The 23,126-nt window shown below is 42.0% G+C and overlaps 1 long non-coding RNA gene across 4 annotated transcripts in view; it reads right to left on the reverse strand.

Annotated features, from left to right (window-relative positions):
- The window catches only part of LOC146972352 (uncharacterized), a 96,028-nt gene that overhangs the window by 11,963 nt on the left and 60,939 nt on the right, over positions 1–23,126 (reverse strand). For 2 of the 4 annotated variants that reach the window (XR_015037870.1, XR_015037871.1), the window contains exon 4: positions 7,237–7,299. This is a non-coding gene — a long non-coding RNA (uncharacterized LOC146972352). Of the gene's footprint in view, positions 1–7,225; positions 7,300–23,126 lie in introns of those variants that run through there. The other 2 variants (XR_015037868.1, XR_015037869.1) reach the window with 1 other exon arrangement.

The following is a 23,126-nucleotide window of genomic DNA, read 5'->3' on the forward strand; positions in this document are numbered from 1 at the left end:
ACCAAAAATCAGACAACTTCCTGATTTCCAGATCTTGCTGATGCGAAGAAGTGGCTGGGTGAGTGCAGATATTTCAAGCATTTTATCAGAGAGATTCAACAAAAGTGTGAAAATGAAGTGTTCCTCAGCTTAAGTGCTGAGTGGCTTCAACTTAACACCATTCTGAAACAATGCTTTAACCATAGTTCCTTTTTTATGTATATTTTACATTATTAACAGAGCAGGTGCATGGGAAATAAAAAGGCTTGCGTTAAGTTGAATAGAGTGTGACACATCCATAATTAACATCTGTGCTATATCAGATTAATACAGTTAAATTACATTCATAAATGTTTTCATATAAGCCCCCACATCCCTGCTTCATCTGGACCGTCTGGAAGTACAGCATTTGAAATTACTGCAGCCAATAGAATTAGCATACCTAGACGTTATGATTTTTATGTAAAATTTTATTATGAAAACTTTGTTTAGTCTGTGTGTTTTAAAGACATTAAACCAATGAAAGCAAGCATTTAACTATAAATTAATGAGCATATTTCCTGCTGAGTGCTGTACATTCTCCAATGAGATAAAATCCACCCACCACCTGGAAAGTATTACAGTAAGTTACAGTGCGGCATATCTTTTCCCTTAGCGAACAGGAAACGGCTTATTTCTCCTGAGTAGACCCTGTCCCGGCTAGGGAAGTGGCTAACCACATGAAGCTGGTGTGATCCAGTCTGTTTACACACGGTAATTTGCACAGGTGAGAGAGGATGGGCCGCCGGGATGAATACAGCAAAGCCTTGTTTAGCCCTCACCATGGAGAACTGGGGGTCATGAGTGGAAAGTTTCATTCATCGCGCCCAGACTTGAGATTTTTTCAGCTTTGAAATCACATACCATATGTAAAATAAATATTCGTTCACAGTTTTAGAAATAGTTCAAAAGTGTCATTTCAAACTGCGAATGGTACGACAGCAAAGGACGGGCAATTAAACTGTATTAAATCTGTATTTAATTCTGATTGACCTGAATATACAACCACATAATACACTAAACACACACACACACACACACACACACACACACACACACACACACACACACACACACACTGCAGTCTAATGTAACATGGCCTTGAAATCTAAGCGGCTAAAAGTGACTTTATAATAACAAACTTGCCTTGAGCCACACCTGTGGAAAACACAGTGGTACAGTGGTTAGCACTGTCCTTCAAAGCAAAAATGTCATGACTTTTCTTTTTTTTTTTTTTTTACACTACATTCTACATTTGTTGTTGTTTTTTCTTCCATATGTGTAGCTTTGAATCAGGTCACTTTCCTCCAGTGTGAAGACATATCAGGTGAATTGGACTGGAAAGGAGCTCCCCACCCCACTCCATAGCACGCAAGGCTGGACTCCAAATATACTTTCAAGTGAATGAATTACAGTCACAATTAAAAAGAAAATCCCCCTGTTTTTTTGTTTTTTTTACAAACATGACTTGTCTGTCGGGACTTTTAATTGGAGCTATTTCAATCTGTCTGTCGTTAAACATCTTTAAATGTGGACTCGCCTGCTTCCCTTTCTTGGCTTTCCTGTGGACAAGTGGTCAAGTGTGCTCATTAGGTCTGTTATGTAGACTGCGAGTCTTGTGACAGTGTTGTGGAGCTGTCGCTGGCAGGGCAAAGACACAAAAGTGTCAGTCTGACCCGGTCACATGGGCCTTATGAGACAGGCACACAAACAGAAGTAAACACCCTGACATGCCTCCTGCAGCTCTGCGTCATCCTTGTACTAAGAGAGAAAACACACAGAGGCCTCGTTGTCGAGATTATTTTTAGTGAAAAGTCGTTCTAATCTTAGTACATTTCTTCATTATCCCCTCTTTATTCTGCCTCTCCAACCTCCCATCTCTCCTTCCACTCTTAATTTCATTATCTGAGGTTGCTGCCGGATGTTGTGTTTCAGGTTTCGTCCGCCTCCCAACCCCTCATCAAGGTTACTGTAGAAGGTTACTTTTTCTCACTTTCCTCCATCCTTTCTAAATCAGCCCACCATCCATCCTTACTCCTGTTGTTTCGCCTTCGTTAGGAGGTTATTCAGACTTATTTACAACTCTCCCTCCCTCTCCTCTCCCCCCAATCACTCATTCATCCGTCATCTTCACTGATCGTCCATCACTGATGCAGCCATCCCTCCATCTTTACCATCCGTCTTGAGCGGTGGTTGTTTATGTGTGTTTGACTCAGTGCCACGCTGTTTACTGACCGTCCTTGCTTTTTCTTTTTCTTTTTTTTTTCTTTTTTCTGGACTGCTCTCCTTCAACTCTTTAGCCTGTCCTATTCATTATAACTTCTTTCATCCCTTTCCATCCATCTATCATTTCAGAGCAGAGTTTTTGAAGTTTACTATCTATAAAAATCACTGCTTTCTTTCTCCATCCCTCCATCCAGCTCTCTCACCTTTACTGATAGTTGAGTCCTTTTTTCCGCTACCTCTTTCGTCATCCCTCTCTTCCCCGTCCCTCTTTCTCTCCCTCTCTCTTAGTGAAGCTATTTGAAGTTTATTTGGGTTTGTTTATCCAACATTTCTCATCTTACCCTCCCTCATTCCCTGCCAGTCCACTTCTCCACTTATTCCCTCTACATTTACGAAAGTTATTTCACTTGCAGACCATATGTACTGTAGCTCCCTGTTTGTGAGATCACATACAAGCAAACGTTGCGGTCGATGCTTATTTCTCCCCTCAGATGAAAGGATGCAGAAAAAAAATCACAAATATCTGACCAAAACAAACCAGGCTAGACAGTCAACACCACCCCATATAATGGGACTGTGGATGTGAGTGAGGGGCATGAAGCATAAAGTTTGAAGGGAGGCTGGCTGAGACGCAGATGCACATAAACACACACACATACATGCATAGTCACACAGATACAAACCCTGTCGGATGTCCATCCCACACTTCAGAATTTATTTTATTTTTTTCTGCTTTTATTTATGCAGCAAATCCTCTTTCAAATCCAGCTCACACCCATTCGGCTGACTGACCGGCTGCCCTCTGTTTCCTTTCAAAGTGTAGAATTTCATAGACCTTGAGCAAAAAAAATGGAAGATCGGGTGAAAGGGAGAGAGAAGAAACACAGCTAAGGTAATAACCTGATTTCGCCTCAGTTGGTTTTGATTTAAGAAAGGAAGAGTGTGTCAGAAAAGCAGCAGGCGCTCTCCTGTCTCGATTTCATGCCAGATTTTTTGAAGAGAGGAGCGAGGGAGAGGGATGGAGGCACGGGCTGAAAGGAGAGACAAACTGAACAAAGAGAGATAGAGACAGTGAATCACACCCCATGCCAATGAAATGAAGTGAACTGACACAAAGAGACAGAGATACCATTGAGAAAATGAGTGCGCTACAGAGAGAGAGAGAGAGAGAGGGGAAGGGAGATGGAGAAGGACGAGTGGGAGGGTATTACCAATGAATGAATTTTTAATAGCTCTCAGATCAGCCATACCAGGAGCACAAACACAAATAAATACCTCACCTACATAATTTTAACCTGTTTTGATAACAATGTAGCAACAGTATGTTATTTTTTTTTTCCTACCAGCATGATTCTTAATCAGTCAGCAAACATGACAGTGTACCTGACACCAGATAGCAAGGGAGACACCCTGACAACAAGACAGGCAGGGACAGAGAGGCTTCTGGGTAAACACAGCCTTGCATGCCACTCACACCACACACACACACACACACACAGCCAGTTGATTACCCCAGGTGTCTGTATTCACACATGAGGAGCATTTGAATTTTAAACTCCTCCAAAAACATGTGTCAGCCCTCGCCCATCTGTCTGTCACCCTGCAATGCCCTGACAATAGCACGAGCACAAATTAATGTAAAGCTGGAGGAATGTGCCAATTTAGCCCAATTTCCTGCTTACAGCATCAGACTTTTCTTTCAAATGTGTATTTTTTTAGCATAATACATGAGGCGTGCCATTTTCCTTGCCAAAAGCATCTCCATATCAACGAGGATGTCCCAATTTGCCGATCCTGAAGCACATCCCAATTTAGTGCTTAAAACATTACAATTTTAGCAGCTATATTCAAATGTACACCTCTGCACAAGAAAAAAAAAAGCAGGGGGGGCTACTCTAGAGCATTTTGCCACTCACGTTTTCTGTTTTTTAAGCATGTCAGGAAAAAGAATAACTAAAAATAGTTCTCACTCTAGCAAAGATATTCTGGTTTTATTAGAAGATCTCGGTTTATCATTTGTGTCAACCTGGGAATATCTGCAACTTCAACTGGATTTATTCTGTCTTCATTTTACCTGAAGATGAATTTGTCCATGTGCTTTCTATCAAAGTTTCACCAGAAGTGAGCAGGACTGTTGTAGTCCGGTCAAGCAGAGGATTGAAAGAGTGTGTGGTTAATATTTGTGTTATGTAAAGTGAGTATAGCAGAACTTTGTTCAGCTTTGTTTAACTATGATACACATGACCAGGTTAAAAAGAAAAATAGAGAGAAAGGCAAATTCAACTTTGATTTCAGGAGAAGGGCCAGTCCTAATGAATTAATAGAAGTATTAACTGACTAACAAAAGCAAAGTGCAGCAAGTGTCAACTTTACCATTATTTATCTTAGGCAAATACATTTCTCCCTTGTCTGTTATGCTCTCATTGCAACAGCTATAACTGCCTCAGAATCCGTGCAGGAATATCTTGTACAATAATAACACTATCAGCATAGCATGATGCATGCAGCTTATTAAAAAAAAGGAAACAAAAAAAAACAGAATAAAAAGCTGTATACAAGGCTTTCAGTGTGGTGATGGTAATTGCTTCCTTTGAGGCTGGTAACTGTCAACAAGACAACCTCAGGCATAATACTAAAAGATATAACAATGATGAAATAAATAATGGAGCCCATATATGTAAGTCAGTGAGGAGTCAAGGAGGAGAAGTAGTCTTCTGAAAATCCAAAATCATCACTTCTCAGTTCTTATTGTTTAATTTTCATCCCTTATGTTTGATTGTGCTCTACGGTAATTATATTAGTGGGAGTTGTTATTCACAGGTTGGAAGCAGTAACTCAGCAGCTGGCTTGTTTAAGAGCAAAGCCAGGAAGGTACATTTTTGTGATATGCAATTGTATGAAAAGCACCATACACATACATATTGGTTGTATTTCCTGCAAATGTAGAAATAAGGCAGAATAATTGAAAAAAACATTCTATGCACCTGTGCAACATTTGGGTCTGTTTGGTTAGCATCCAGAGGAAGAATGAAAGCGTGTAGCTTACGTGGGATTCAGGAGTGGTAGCCTATTTGAACAAAATGAGGAAAGAGTGAAGAGCCAGGCGCCCAATGATACAGGTGTTGTCTTTTTTTTTTTCCAGTGATGGAATTCAAATCATTTCCCACCCTTTGCAACAGAGGGGTAAAATGATCAATATTCAGATCCTTCTCTGCTGTTCAAGACGTCTGCTGAGTTTTCAATTTTATTTGTAACGCAAGGGATTGATTTAAATTCCATCCAGCAGTGTCAAAATGCTGTTCCATCTTTGAAGGGCAAGTTTTAATAAGGTTTTATTAAGTAAAATGGATCAACGACCTTTGAGATTTTAGGGTTTGGTTGTTTCTCTGTTGTATCCTCTCTCCCAGTGAGATTAAATCATAATGCACCACACTGGCCTTGTGCAAAATGTGATTAATCCGACTTGATTTAATTAACATATAATTCTCCACCCCCCCCTTAATTCTGCTCCTGCTTTACTTTCTAACACAAAGTAGCAGATGTAATCAGAACAGCTGTCACGTTTCTGGTAGGATGAAGAAAGAAAAGAAAAAGAGACAAGAGGAGAATGACTGTAGGAAAAATACAGTGTTACTCTGTAAGCCTGCCTTTGTTTACCCTTGTTTATGCTTAAATCCATGGTTTTATTGTTGCCTTTAAGAATGGTAAACAGCTCTGCTTTCCACTCCCTCCTTCTATCCAGTCATCCATTCATTCATCAAGCTTTCTTCACTCTGCTGCAAATGTTCTTTGGGTCAGACTCTTGTTTTCCCTGCCTGTCAATTGGCCTCTTCCCCTCCCTTTCTTTCTTTCTCTTTCCCTCAGTTTTGACCCTGTTTATATAACATACAATTGTGTCCCCTTGTATGCGTCTGTGCTGCTGTTTACATACACAGTGCATATAGTGCATAGGAATTGACACATAGCACTGTCTGTCATTTGGCTTTAAAGGAGCTATGTGCAAGTTCAGCCAACATTAGCATTAACAGCTGTTTACTCGCCAGTCTTTCTAAGAGCTGCAGTGATTTTGTTTACAAGAAAAGAAGTTCTTCTTCCTCAGGGCAGACTGGACGATACAGTGACTCGCTATCGGAAAGGCCAACTAGAGGAAGCTTTGCTAGCTGGATAGCACGCTAGCCTCAGCTGAAGAAAATACAAAGCAAAACAAAGGGGTTCCTGTCCACTGCTGGATACTGCTTGATGCTAACATTAGCTAACAATAGCGAGTTGTTATTTTAACAACTTGCATGCTGATTCTAACTACATTTGTTTAAATGGCTCACAAGGATATAAAGCTACAACTATGGTCATAAAAATAATAGTAGCAGCAGTCGACTGGGAAACAAACAAACATTATGACACACTAGATACAGGATATCTGAGGGGCCATATTTGTTTATGTGACTTAAAAATATTCATGGGTGATAATCTGTGGATGTACTATGTTACTGTTAATGATGCTCATCAAAAATAAAACGGATGCATACACAGTGTATGTAGAGTGTGTGTTAATGCAGTATAAGCACTCACTGAAATGTACAGCTGTAACATATTTAACAATATCATATAGAAGCAGTGGTATTCCTTCCTGCACCTATTCTTATTACTGAGGGCTCTAACAATGACTCAAATTAAAACTCCTATTAATCCGACAGTGTAATCCTTCCATTGCATGGAGCAGTCTTTTCAGCTTGAGTGTGGATTAGAGAACAGTGAGACCCTGTGTTGGTGGTCACTGGTGTATAACACCTCATAAAGATAATATGCAGGGTGTGTGTGTGTATGTGTGTGTGTGTGTGTGTGTGTGCATGTGTGTTTCCTGCTGTGCTGGTGGTCAGCATTGTATAGCACAGAAAGCGTGTGTGTGTGTGTGTGTGTGTGTGTGTGTGTGTGTGTGTTGGGGGGTATGGTGTACATGTGGATAATGTGCTTCTTTTCTTCCTTTGTGGTTACCTGGTGAAGGGGAAAATCCCTATGAGGTGGTCTTCTCGCAATGTGGACTACAAAGAAGGAGGCCTGTAACAGAGGAAACAGTGAATTAATAAAATAAGCCCCCTGGGTGGAACACTCTTTCTAGTCAGAGAGCTCAGAATTAGCATGGAGGGGAGAGTTTGGTTGGAATAAACAGAGGTGGAGACAAAATACTAGTATTTAGTAAAACTTGATGCATTCAGACTGTATACACCTTGATTCAGTAAGGGATTACAAGTAGCTATAGTCATCTAATCTCATGTTTTTTCTCTCTGTCACCAACACACTTGCTTATCCACAGACCTTATTTGGGATGATCATCCTAAATTAGTTTCTTTTTATTCTGAAAAACAACTCAAAATCAGCCTTTTTTCTCCTAAAGTAATTGAAGCAACAGAAGACTCTTTGTCATCCTGCCTCCCTCTTCACCCTCTCTCCGGCAACTCATCATCTTTCTCATACTGCATCCCTTATTTGTATGTACAGTATCTCTAAGTATCTATAAAATCCTAATTCCAACCCTCATAGTGACAGGGTAAGCAAATACACCTCTTGACCCCACTGCATCTCATTCCCTGAGATCATTTGCTAAACGCAAATTGGAACTTGTGGGCAAAAATGCAGATGGCGAATGGGAAATTTAAACAGCAATAATAAAAAACATTTATATCCCTCTGCTGCCGTATAGGAAAATCTATATGGCACAGCCTTCATACAATCATGAAAAGATATTGGTCAGAGATGCACGGCTGCACAGCCCTCACCGGAGCTTGGAATGAATGTATTCATCACGCACTGTTGTTGCATCCCAAATGGGGACAATCTTAAAAGGTGGTCCTAAACATAAAAACAGTTTATCTTCATTTGAGGCAACGATGCATAGTGATGTTTGTGTGAGTGTGTGTGTGGCCATGAATCTATAAAGAGATGTACAATATGTACTCATGGCTGACTTTTATTGCCATGAAAACAGGAGCCACTAGTCTACAGTAGCAAACCATCAGATATTGTTCCATGAGCTCATAGTGAAACCACATAATGTGCAAATCACATGTTTTTCAAACTTAGTATTATTCACACATTTATTATTTTGTCGGTGTTACCCAGATGATGGGGTGGTTTTAACAACAGAGAAAAAGACCAGGAAAACTAAACTGAATGGCTTCTTAATTTGGAAATGCAACATGTTGCTGATATAAAGGATGTTTACATTTTGCTATTCATAGTTAACATTGCCATTTTCACATAGCAGTCTTGACACAAGTGAGGGCATTATAACAATGGTTAAACCATTGTTATACAAGAAGAGATTACAGTCCCTTAAGTTCAAGAAAAGAAGGGCAAAAACAAGAGGGTTACTTTCCACCAGTGGAGAGTAGAGTTGTTCAGATTCTGATACCAGTATCGGAAATGCCTCTGAAAATGCTGGTACTGATATCGGCGAGTACTGGAGCCAAGGCACCAATCCGGTACCACGTGGACAGGCATCTGTTTACCAGTTAGCACCGTTAGCGTGGCTACAGTCAAACTCTGGTACGGTCTGTTTATAAAACGAAATGACCAGTGCTACAAATTAGGGCTGTCAGTTTTTAGAAAAACGAGGTTCGAACGAATATTGAATGACCCGTAATTCGTTCGGATATATTCAAATATTACAATGACCCCCATGCCCCCCCCCCGCCGCCGCCGCCGCCGAAGCACACACAGTCGCGGTGTTTCATTTTGAAAGTTGACCGGACACTCTCGTTGTTTCATGTTTGACTTCCTGCCCAGCTTGATGCGATTGCTCGCGGCTCTCACACAAAATAGACCAGACGCTGCACGGTGCGAGACGGCCGCGGAGGTGCACGACGCGACACCACACCAGCGGTTAATATGGGCACAGAAAGAAAACCTGCTCCGTTTCTCGGCTATTCGCGGCCCTTCCGCGTCCGGTGGACGTTCCGCGGCACTATGCAGGCACTGGGCACTGCAGCCAAAGACGGCAAATAGAGTATCTTTGCTGCAGCCTGCATATCGAGCAGGTCATTACTGCTCGAATACGAACTTTTCCCCCCACATTCGAACGAATATTCGAATGTCGAATAAAAAGTGACAGCCCTACTACAAATTACCCGCATACTTGTGTAGTGTGTACAGTACGTGTGTACTGCGTACGTGTGACTCCGACTCCATTGTTAAAGTTCAGCATATGGTATTAGAACATCTCTAAGAGACATCTCTTGGTGAGTAAAAACATAAGTGTGATACTGAACTAGCAGCATCTTGACTGGACTAGAAAGTAAACAGCTGTTGAAATTGGATATGAAGCAACAACAAAACTACAACGATGCTCCTTCACAGTCCTACTTGCTTTCTAAGCTCTCTGCGACACATTTCTTGTGTAGTGGCACCAACATCTTGCCCTTATATCAGCACTTCTTGTGATCTCAGCGCCATTTTCTCCTGCAGCACTTTATCCATTTTTGCAGGCCGACTGGAATATTTCCCCAGCCCACCAAAACCAAACTATTTTTAGAAAATCTTGCTGTATTCATGCAGGATAGATGTACCCTGGACGTTCTGTAAAAAAAAATATGGGTGGGCACACACAAAGTGTCAGGTACAGTGCAGAACAAAAATCTCCTAATCCCCTAACTCTTTGCTATTCATTATTATTTCACAGGGCAGTCGTCCCAAATACATAAGGCCCTTACCCTGCTCAGCCCAGTCTGCCAAGCTCCAACTCTGGGTTTGATGTTTCTCCAACATCCAACAAGCTATGATTATTTCATTCCTTTTTTTAACATAACACATCAATTATTCAGCCTTTGCTAGACCAGATTTGATTTTTTTGATTTAACAAAAATGACTGCGCGCACGTGTGTGTGCGGGCGCGCCTCCACCCCATCCAAGGGGAGACTGAATATAAAATGTTCCACTAAGATAATACCTCATGCCTTAGATGAGTGATGGATGGTGAAGAGGGTGGAGTAGAAGAAAAAAGCAAGTACCCTGGAATAAATGATAACTGCATTAGCATAGGATAGCAAATGCTCCTTTCACTCGAAAATAAATTGCCTCCCATCCTCATGGCAAGCTGTCCACACAACAAGTGTAACTGTGACAGCGAGTAGTGTGTGTATGTGTGTCTGCGTGTGCGCAAGTTTTCTTGTGCTCATTCCTCTGAAGTGCAGCACTGCTGTAGCGGCACCGCAACACACATAAAAAAGATTAGAATATTACACATTGACACAAATCCATTACCCCCAGCTTTTGCAATGCAATTAAGTAATTTCAAACACCCATTGGGTAGCAATAGTAAACTTTTAGTCCCAAAATGTATAACATTTCTCGAAAGTATTTCATTGTTAAATTAATTAGCACGCAATGTACAAGTCTCTCATCAATTCATACCTTTACAAAAATGCCTCCTTTATCCTTTGGCCTCATTTCCTCTCTCCTTCTGCCTTTCCCTCTCTCTGTCGCTCCCTGTCTCTGTCTCCTTCTCCCCTGCCATTCCTCTCCTCTCCTTACATCCTCATCTCTGCTAATGAGCCCACTTAAATCTATGCCAAAACACAAACAGCAAGAGAAGAAGAAATAGGTGCAGTGCTTACTGGAAGCTCTGTTTGTTAAAGGATTCATCATGTGCTGTTTTCAATAAATAATAAATGCAAACGCTGACTTTTGTCTGCAGACGAGACTTCGGGACATGAATTATGCATTGTTATTCCTGGATAGGGCAATACAGGGACAGGGTGGCTTTGTGTGTGTGTGTGTGTGTGTGTGTGTGTGTGTGTGCAGTAGATCCCTGGTGCAAGCTGTGAATACAGTTTCTGAATCTTGCAATCAGGGCCCTTATGTGGACACGACTCTCTGAGATGACAACTCTTAAGACATTGTTTTGTGTGCAAATACATCAGTGTTAAGCCCCTGGAAGTTCATTTTGACTTTGTGTTCAAACTTAAGTCATGCAGAGGGATCCAAAACTGCACTGTTCAACTACTATCATTGCTCATCAAGTCTTTATATTGGTTGAACGAAAATCAGGATGCGTGTGTGTTTTTATTCTCGTGTCCTGTGTGTAGGAGGTGTGTGAGGTGGCCCTCCCAGCACATTTTGTGTTTACAATATTTTTTCCATTTGATCTCTACTCTCTCCCTTCTCTCCTCTCTTTTCCTGCCTTTTTCCTACTCTGTAATCATTACGACAACAAAGGAAGCCACGTTCCCGCTAGACAGTGCAAAGGTTCCACTAGCGATGCTAAAATGTACGTGTGCATGTTTTTTGTTTTTTTTTTCCCTGCTCCTCGTCTCTTGTCACTGTGGAACATGAGTGGAAAACTTGATTGAAAATCAGGAAAAAAGGGAATAATTACAAAGGGGAGAAAGGCACCCATCCACCCGCTACAGCAATCATCAGTGATCTCTGCTGTCATTTCACTCCGCAGTAAATAAATCATCAAAAGAAACAAAGGGGAAACAAATATGCAAATAAACCCCCAAAAAGGCCAGTAACATCGGCCTACCGCCACATGGGAAGAATAGTGGTGGATTATTATCATGGCAGGTTATGGTTGTAATGAATCTGATTTCCTCTTGTTTCATCTACCTTGACAGTACTGAAGTCACACATACACTGAGAGAGAGAGAGAGAGAGAGAGAGAAACCTGAAGGGATTTGACGGTTTGATTGAGGAGGGAAAGGAGGGAGGGAGGGAAGGATTAAGGACAAGGGGAATGGAAGGATTGAGGGAGGGGGGAAGGAAAGGCAGGGAAGAGGGGCAGTCGACATTGGAGGGGAGAAGAAAGAGATTTGGGAGGGGAAGGGAGGAAAGGAGGGAGGGAAGCTTTTGAGGTTGTATTCGACAGTGCTGTGAAAGGTAGCCATCAAGGGCTTTGATGAAAAGTGCAGGCCTTCTAAAGCTTAGGAGTGACAGCATATGATTTGGTCAAAGCATGAAGCTTTTCAAAGGTAGACATTCTCACTCCCATTCATCTCTCTCCGGGTTGAATATAACTTTTGGGCTGAGCTCTAGCAAAATTCCCGAATTGGTTTGACAGATAGACTGCATGTGGTATTGTCCCTGCGACTTACAGACAGTGGGCAGGCTGGAAATGTAGACATCCTGAAATGAAGGGGGGATTACATGTAATGTTTCAACAAACTGTCCTAGATCAGGAGCTGTGGCGAGAGCCCCAATTTTTTTTATCAAGGAAGTGACACAAGATGTGTAATTCTGTATGCCTAAAAGAAACCTCATTATCTTTGCCCTTGGTTCTTCAAATGGTAGCCATATAAAAGTATAACAGCTTAGCATGAAATCATGTGTGAGGGTGTTTGATTGACAAAGTCCAAAAACCTGTCAGATGAAACATTCAGCTGCCTGGAAAAACCCTTCTTAATTCTATTTTGAGCAAGAGAAACACTGGAATTAAGTGAATTTTACACACTATGAAATCAGCTTTTTCCACTCTTCGTGCCACAAACACGCTTCTTATGGCTATTATGTGCGTTTTCTACATTTGGTAACACCTTAACACATGGCCACTGCTGCACATAGCTCTCTTGGAGTGGTGCTTGAGGCTTATTAGCCGCTTGGCTCGGTAACAGCAATATGGACACAGGCTTTCTGAGCCAAGAGTTGTTAAAAACTGAGGGCTGAGGTTTACAGGCCTAGGTCAGTGGTAACAGGCAACAAGCCTGTCAGATGATGCCGATGTGTCATTTCCACACACGCACACACGCGCCAGCGCACACACATGAAATACATTATGCTGGAAATGGCATGCACTTTAACACCTACACACAGATGGACAAACATACTTATAATGTAAAAGCATGCATGTGCACAAAACATGCATGCCTACAGTATATGCCATTATGTCTGATAATGGTGTCTGGTTCTCTCTCTCTCTCTCTCTCCCTTACACACTCACATACACACTCTCTCTCTCTCACACACACACACACACACACACACACGCACAGATAATAGTGTCTAATTTAGGCCCTCATATCTGTAGAGTTCTCCAGAGGACTAGACCTCATCAGGAATATATTGGTGACCTACATACTCAGAACACACAGACAGACAGACACACGCACACATACACACCACACACACACACCCGCATGCATGCTTTGGCACTGGCACAGACATCCATAGTACTTCCAGGCAGCTGCAGTGTGTGCCTGCATGCAGACACATGCACAGGAACATACCGGTGCAGCCGGGGAATAACGGTGCCAACAACACAATCAGAAACAGGAACACATACGAACACAGACATGTACTGTAGGCGTGTAAGCATGTCTATGTGCTGGATACATGTCTGCGTCCACCCACTCTGTAAGAAACACACAGACATACAGTACAGTACTGTACGCCGGAACAGATGTGTCCCATCCACTAAAAGCAGTCACACTTTTCTGCTGAGGGCAGATCTGTCAGAGATATGATACAGTAACTGCACCATGTTTCTGGTGGGAATCGCTGTATCTATGCTGTATTATGCATTCTGTTGGCACCAGACAGACCTCCAGTCATCATTTATCATTCATGGGCATCGTCTGTCAGCTTCACAGTCTACTAAATGGCCGAGAGGACCTGACAGCGAGTGGGAGAGAGAAAATCTCTACTAAACATACCAGGAGGCCTGACTCATACACAGCTATCACCACTGCAAACACCTAGACAAAGAGTAAAAGAGACTGATAAAAAGAAAGGAGAGTCAGATGTGAGATGGCATTGAAGAGAGAGACGATAACAGAGCTGATGATTATTACCTCTCTCATACAGCTCCTAATACCTTTCAGTGACCCGGGGTCATGAAACTGTGTTTAGTGGCAGGTTTAAGAGAGGTCTGGAGCCCCTTGCTGTAAGTGTGGAGACATACCCAGACATTTGTGGGTGCCTGTCTGCTCGGTGCTATGTTTATAAATGGCTAAAAGAACCTGACTCATGCATACTGTGTTGGAGGCTGTTTGAAGATCGAGATGGAACCGAGGTTAGGACCACAACTGGTGCAGAAATAGGCATTTGAACAGCATGGAAACACATTAACTATTTTCACGTTTATGGGTGGTGAGAGGGACTTGGCACAATGGCAAAAATGGACCTGACTCAGACATGGCGGTGTCTTTGCTTAGCACCACAGCTAAAATGTAATGGCAGCTTTGGAGAGCTGGTGATGGACCACAACTGATGAAGTAGTCATTACAATTAAAGCAGACGTGCTGCCTCATCTATAGTTTTCAACATTCAATGTGGGGTCATGTCTGTCAATAAAGACCACCTAAGGATAAAGTGGGAGTTCTATGACTCATGATGATAAGAACCGGCGACACGGCGGAAAAGTTGATCCTTCTTCACTCACATAACGCGCCTAGAAGGCAGACCCAGTCAGTGATTGTGTAATTATCTGTTGCCTCAGTAAATCAGATGCTAATTACAGGCAGATTGCATGCACAAATTGAATGAAATTTGAGCTGTGCTTTCATGTGTGTAAATCTGGCCCTGAGTCAAAGGACTCAGGTAGTTTATTTCATTAATGGCAACGACTTGTTTGAGGCAGGAGAGTTGAAACTTTGGACTCAGTAAGTTGATCAAGATGTTAATTAAATGTCAGACAGACTGACACGAGGGAGCCACTACAAGCTGCCCTCCAGGAGGACAGAATTAATATCTGCTTTAGTAATTGCGGACAAAAACATAAAGGGGCTGATGGTAAAATGAGACCTCACTGCACATACACAGGACCAGTGGAGACCTATACAACACAACAGCAAAGGTAGAACAAAAAAAGAGGATGGCCCAGCAGTCTGCAAGTTCTCCGCATGACATAATATCACAGAACAGAGAAATGAAACACATACAGCATCTTCTATAAGCCTGCCACAGACAACAGCAATAAAATATGACCAAAGTTTTGGAAAAGTTACTCCAGGTTTCACGACCTTGCCAGAAAATGAAAACCTTCCTTTTCTGTCTCGGGAACATAGAAGTATGGCAAGGTAGTTTGTCTCCCGCTGCCTCCGGGCAAGACAGATACAAGACAAATCATCTATGCACCTGCACTTAGCAGCCTCACTGCTATACACAGTATAGATTTATACTATGAGGCGATACAGAGATACAGAGAGTGGCTGTTTCTTTTATGAGGATTTAGCAATTCCTCAGTATTTATCACCTGTTTCTGCTTTGATCCAGAGTTTGAATTTTTCATTAAGAAGAAAACAAATTTAAAAAATTGTGTTGCTTTGGCGGAGCTGTGAACTCAAGGACTGCTTTCTAACTACGTTTTACAATGATAGTTCTCCTTACCATTTGTGTACTTTATTATGCCCGATGTCTATTTTCCTTTACCCATCACGTCCTTCTGTGAATGCATCAGCAACACAAATGAAACATGTCCCCAGTTAAAATTGACAAAAACAAACAAACATGAAGGGTTCAGTCAGTCAGTGGTGATACGTCTGGATTCCCTCATGCTATTTTCATGAAATGAGACAGACGGCAAGAGAGAGGCACATTGAAAGGGACAGAGAACGTATAAGTGACTGATACAGACAGAAAAGAAAAGGGTGAGTGAAACAGAACGTGTTTTATAATCATACGTTCAGTGTGTGTGTGTGTGTGTGTGTCTGTGTGTGTGCTACCAAAGAGCTGAGCCACTGTTATGTAAACCAGTATGAAACATTCATGAGTGAACCATCGTCTCGTTCTCAACCCACAGGGATGGTGCATGAATGACCCATGGTGTGTTGGCTACTAATCTGAAACTCATCTACAGCGAAAGGAAACACTTTGAAAAGGTTCAGTCTGCTGCCGAGATATCAAACCTGAGGGATGAGAAAATACATGTTGGAGGGCAAAGAAAGGGCCAGACCTTCATTAGCATGAATGGGCAAAAAAAAATCTTACATTACCAGAGCAACTAAGTTTATGTAAAAAAAAAATAAAATAAAAAAACCTTAAGGAGAAATATGGAGAGGGCTGTTGGTGTAGAGGGGAGAAGATGAAGGACAGAAGCAGGGGTACATGAGGAAGAGAGGAACGAGAAGAGAGAGACAGGGATTAGGCAATAAAAAGACAGATGAGATCAAGAGACAGATCTGACGCGCTCAGGCAGCGTATGCTTTCTGAAAGCCTGGGAGCAGCTGAGCTAACCACACAAACACACACACACACACACACACACACACATGCACACATACACACACATGCACAAACGTTGTGATGTGGTTTGCTGTGACTTTGTCTCTGCATGGGTGTATGGATGAGATGCTTAGAGAAGGGTTGTACTGTAGGAAGTTGTGCCAGAGCTGCACCACACCAGACCCCGCCATCTTAAGGAGAAGGGGGACTTAGTGGGCTTTAGGCTTCTGTTGTGGTTTCTTTAATTCCACTCCTCTCTTCTCTCTCTCTCTCTCTCTCTCTTTATGACTCTATCTCTGTCCTTGCTGTCTTCCTTCTTTCTCAGTCCGCTCCGTTTCCCTTCGGCTGTTTTTCTGCATTTTCTCCTCTCTATATCCATCAATCTTCCCCTCATCCTTAACCCATCCATCTCTCACTTTCTAACAGGCAACACACGTCGGCCATGAATAACATTTGCAGTGGTCTAACGACGTGTCTGAATGCAGCCATTCAAATACTGTAGGCGGCGTACGGTAGATGTCTCAGCCAGCTCAGCAATCCGAGCTCAGGCAGGGGCGCAGGACTATGATGAGAGGATCTTTAAGAAAGCCTTCTGACAGTATGAACACTGGGCCCCTGAGATACTGAGGAGTCTGAGAGTCACAGCACTCCCACAAACGGTTAAATAACCTGATCTTTGAGACATGTGTGGACATAAGTGCAGTAACATGAACACAGGAGGAGTTTAGATTATGACTGTAATAAGTATAGGAACCTCCTGCCAGATAAACCACACTGCTCTGTGATCATAAGGTGGTGGGTTTTGTTGAGGTTTAGGGCGTCTGTTGTGGTTGCTTTGTACTTCAGTGCTATTCTGTTTTTTTTCTCTTTCCCAGGATAACCATGACATGCACTCAGCGTTCCTCCATCAATCAAACCTCTCTCTCTCTCTCACCCCCAGTCTTTTTTCTTTCCTGTGTGTGTAACTTAAATACCCTTTAATGGCTATAATATGATATTGACAGCAAATAGAGCTTGTTTTATCCTTTGAATGTTTCTGATTTGTAGTTTCTTCCCTCCCTCCTTTTCTCTGTTCTGCCATCAACCCCTATTTGTGTGGGAGAGAGAGGGAAAAAAAAGCTTTAGTCTACCTCATTTTACCTCATTCATGGGAGTAAATCTTAACCTGCTGTGTCCGTCACCAGGCACGCAGGCTGGATCAAGACTCTAGAGGTTCTGAGTAATCCCAAACTCACATATAACGCCCACATGTTTCTATATGCACACATAACCACACACATGAATACAGTCAGAGTTCTGGCTGCACTTATACACACATGGAAACTTACAATCAGATTTTTCTTTCTGTCTATATGAACACACACACACACGCTCCTCTACTATCCACCCCCACATCCCTTCTCCCCCTGTTTCCTAAACCTCAAACACCCACACACTGTGTCTTGATTCAATTAAACCACAGTCAAGTCTACGTTGTGACATACACCTCATGGAGGGAAGCAAGAGATGTGTGTGTGTGTGTGTGTGCGTGTGTGAATCAGAAGACATCATGACCTCCTTTGCCATGGCCCTTCCTGCTCATTGTGGTAATGGATGGGTGACCTTTGACCCCTTAATACATTCTCTCCCTGCCTACTTCTGCTGCTGTCTTTCTTTCTTTCTTTCTCCCCATCTTCTGCTCTTTTTTTGTTCTTTCTCTCACTTCCTGTTCATCTGTCTCTCTGTCTCACTCTCAATCTCTCTTCCCTAATGAGACAGGGACTGTCCTCCCTGTGGGGAAAGAGGTCAGTACCCCTGACACACACACACACACAGACACACACAGACACACACACACACACACACACACACACACACACACACACACACACACACATGCACCCACAGAGATAAACATACAGACATAGACTCCACACATGCATACACATGCAGATAGGACACATGCAGACATGCACACATCCATGCAGATAAAAGGACAAACCCCCACCACCACAGTCACACACACACACACACACACACACACACACACACCATGCACACACACGCACACACTGACCCAGAAATCCCATCTCTATTATGCAGAACATCAGTTAGCTGATGGTGGAGCTGATTATGCAGCTACCCTCAGCAAGCCCACAACTCCCTGGTGGATATCTGCCTTTAAAACCCCAATCCCAAATGTCTTCTTAGCATATCAATAGAGAATTATATATTCCTAAACAGTGGGACTTGCATACATACAGCTTTTCACAACTTTCTCATCTCATCATGTCACAGGATGACCCTGTTTGAAAAAAGACAAGTTTAGGCAAACATTTCACAGTAAAAGCATCTGAAAGTAACATTTAACTGTCACACTGATGTAAAGATTACTGAGGTTCCTCATCACGAGTTGTTACTCCATCTATCATCATGTATTCTATAAATATTGTATAAGAGACTGCACATATGTTATTTTCTGCTTGGAAATGAGCAAAAAAATGTGTACAAGTTTGCCAAAGTCTTGCATGTAAAAATTTTTATCCTTGGCCATAAAACTTTTTAGTTTGTGTTACAGCAGACCACTACATTTTGGGAAATTCAGCTGTTGGTCAACTCACCTAACAAATGACGACAATAAACTGCTCCAGTGCTCTATGCCAGGACTTGAGTCAGCGGTTTGATTCTCGGTTGCTCCTGTCCACATGTCCATGTGTCCTTTGGCCTTACACAAACCACACTGATCTGGTGGTCCAACCAATACTTGATTTTGGATTTTAGTTATTGGTTATTTCAGCGGTTGGTTTTATATTTGCTAATGTATACTGTAATGTTTAATTATATGACATATTACAATGTATCTAAAAGACTATTAGGTATAGTGACACTGTAAAATATTGAAAATATCCTAGAGACACACATTTTTGCTGCATTTTCATTGTATAAGTTAATGTTAAAATGGGACTTCACAGTGAGAAAACCAAACTTCTTATACTTTTACTCCACTTTTTCTCTCTCCACCCTCCACTGGCAAAACGTTAATCCCGAAAAGGTCAGTTCTCTTAGTTTGAATGTGGCTAGTGGCCTCAATCAGTCAACATAATGAGTGCAGAACAGTTATCATGGCAAAATCGGAGAGGAAACAGCCTGATGGATGACTTGATAGTTTCAGAATCGAAAATTTGACAGTAAGTCTTTTATTGCTGCGTGGTGCATTCATCTTAAATCTGAGGTTTCCAGCACGATGTGAACGAGTCAGCAGCAGCACGGAAACTAACTTCAGATCACTCTACAAATACCGTGGCTTGACCGGGTCCCAGAGGGCTGTGCTTTATAGATTGGTGCAGTGCAGGGGGTGAGTAGTGGTGACCCCAACAAAGATTGCTTGCTAAGCAAATAAGCAAAGTAATCTGGCTCTGTGCGTAAGTGTGCACATATGTGTGTGTTTGTGTGTGTATACATATACCATACACATGTGTATCTGTCTAGTGCCTGAACATGTCTGCAAATGTGTGTGTGTGTGTGTGTGGAATGTGGTCCCTCTTGCGTGTTCATTGATAATGCCATGCATTGCCATTCTGCATGTTTTAGCTTGGTAATTGAAAGGCCATCTGCGGTCTACTGGGGAGGTTTAGTAAAGGGTAAACTATGAAGCTCATTATTTTAGGAGAAGGAAGCCCCCTGGGGCCAAAATAAATAAGTTTGTGTCCAGTTTAACCTTCAGAAAACTCAATTACTATAGGTGAGGTTTATGCATGTGCAATATTCAATGCATGTTCCTCTGGAGTTAGTGCAGACTTGCATACATGTTCTCAAACAGCTGCAATAAAACAAAGTCAAGTTGACCTGTAGTTGTGGGCCGGAAATGACCAGAGGCTACTTCATCAAACAGACAGTGTTGCCTTAGTCAAAACTTTTGTCCAACAGAGTATGAAACAAAGAAAATTGGTTGCACATAGTGAGTGTGTGTCTGCCTTTGTATGTCTGCTGGGTCCATAAACATGGAAGCAGACATGACCTGCATGTCTCAGCAGTTTCCTGTGTACACCGAGGTCTCTGCCTTATTCCCTCTCTTCCTATGTGTGTGTATTAGTGTGTGTGTGTGTGTGTGTGTGTGTGTGTGTGTGTGTGTGTGTGTGTGTGTGTGTCCCAGTGGTTCTCCTGTCACTCCTCAGACCTGCAGACACTTTTCCACTCTATTAGTGTGTCTCCATGTCTGTGCACCAGCACATGTGTGTCAGCCTTTACATGTATGTGTGTTTCCATCTGTCTCCTGTCACCACCAGTCCTCTCTGCGCCATTAGGACCTGTTAAGATCAAGGGTCATTTCTCTAAAGGTCAAAGTTCACTCTCTGAAAGGTGAAATGTCACCGGGGTCAGGTCTGCTGTGAGGTGACATTGAACAAGTACACATCTGCAGCCCTGACAATTAACACCTTTGGGAACATCTCGCGTGGGCGACATACAGTTTACCCGACATAACGACATAGCACATTGCTCTCTGATGAGTAAACTGACATGGGAAGATTTTCTTGGTGGTTTAGTGGTTTCTCAATAAAACAGTAACACTAAATTAAGTATGTTGCCAAAAAGATATGAGCCCCTACTGGTTATGGCTTAAACATTTCTGACTTGAGAAATTTATTTTGTTGCCCAAACCCTTCCTCTCAATGATCCAATCCCAGGGACACTGGCATAAAACCAACACGCAGATGTTTTATAAATCTTTAAACTAAAACTCACACCAGCAGAATCATTTAAAAGAAACTGTAATACTGTATCACGGTCCTTATAGGTGCTTTTATTAGTTTACACTCCATTGATGGGTGTTGGCATTGCAGAAGCTGCTTAGAGGAACATTTTAAGAACAATAACTGTCTCCGTAGGAGAGGACTGCCTAAGAGGTGACTCATTTAACAGTGTCTTCTGTCAGTCTGGGTTTGAAAAGAAGACTTGAAAGAGGAGGAAGTCCAAGTTCATCCTGGAATTAAGCAAAGGGACTGTTTGGCTTACATACACAGACATCCGTTAACATGCACACACGAACACACCCGCACCCTCGCACTAGCACACACTTCCCAAACAAATATCTCACCCCAGCACCAAGTCAACCCATTCACCCTGCCCCAGCAGTTAAAAACAAAGTTTCCCCCCTCCAGCTAAACTCAGGCCTGACCATAATTGAGTCTGTGCTTTCAAGTGATTTTATTGAATTCCACTTCACTGCTGTATTTTTTATTGTTTTTATGTTGTTTTCTATACTGCTGCATTCTGTTTCATTGTGTGTGCTGTAATGTTTGATAACTTGGGAGGACTGGTGAAATAAATATCATCATGTGCCAATGCATTCCTTTCCTGTGATGATATTTGCTACTATCACTGCTGGGATATTTGCAATCATGAGATACAGCGATGCAACCACAGGGTTTACAGAGGAGCTGGAGGGATATATCAAAACTCCAATCCAAGCAAAAATCATAATATATTAACCCAGGTTAACCACCTATAATTTTTATGTATTCACTCATAAACCTAAAAACAATAAGGCACAACATGCACTCTACCACAACTGCATTTCGGTCTGCATTGTTTTCTTCTCCATCCATGGCTGTAACTACTCAGCCAGAGGTCAGGGAGTTGGTGAACACGCTGGAAAGAATGTAACTAGGAGATGAGATAAGAAGTAATTGACAGTCATTAATGTGCCATAAAAAAAGAAACTTACAATTATGTCCACTTCTCTTACACGTGAATGTATTTTTACGTAGCACAGATGGACGTACAAGCATATGGAAACACAACATTGGCAATGTGTATACACTACATATGAATGCTAACACCCAATACGCATGAATGCACTCAGCCTAGACAGACATAATGAAGGCTAATGTAAGGTTGTGAGTAGATGTTATCACAAAAGAACAAAGTAATGTTATCCAGCAGGGAAAGAGCCCTGAGCTGCTCCTGCTGCTTTTCTTCTCTTTCATTTTATTGGCAGGAAAGGAACCTTGGTTTCCAAGGTGAATCTTTGTTTTGTGGTATCGAGGTAATTTTATTGAATCAAAAGGGGGAAAAAAGAAGACAGGTTTATGCAGTGATCAATAAGTAGTTATGTTACTGTAATCTACAAAAACCTTTAAATAACAGGCTGCTTCTTACTTGGTTTCCCACATTGTGTGTGGATCACCTCCTCCTTTCCTGCCATTACATATTTACTCCTCCCCCGTCTGTCTCACTCTTGAGAGTAAACCTTTTTTTTTTTCTTTTTTCTTTTTTAACTCCTGTTGATAAAACGGTAGAATTACAGGCAGGGTTACAAGGGATAGCTATTGAAATATGGGCTGTAATAAAGCTCAATGTCAGCTGTGTGTGTTATCATCTCTGAAACATATTAGATCAATGTTTTGCACATTCCTTGATCATCTGTTCATGTTTTTCTTCCCTAAACCACTCACTTTAGTGAAAATCACTAAACCTCTAAATTTTCTTCCAGCCCACACAAACACAACTATCTAAACCCAAGGGTGTGTGGGACTGAGTGCGTGTGTGTGTGTGTTTCTCTCTCCTTCTGTGTGAGTGGGTGTGCATATGTATGAGTGTGTGTCCATCTTCTGCCAGGTTGAACAGGATGTGGGAGGTCAAAGGAGAGGGTCAGAGGTCAAAGCCTGACTAAATAATTACCAGATACTCTTTCCGATGGCACACACACACACACACACACACACACACACACACACACACACACACACACA

This window comes from Trachurus japonicus, chromosome 16 (assembly GCF_045865225.1).
Source record: "Trachurus japonicus isolate A0001 chromosome 16, Traja_1.0".
Taxonomy (NCBI): domain Eukaryota; kingdom Metazoa; phylum Chordata; class Actinopteri; order Carangiformes; family Carangidae; genus Trachurus; species Trachurus japonicus.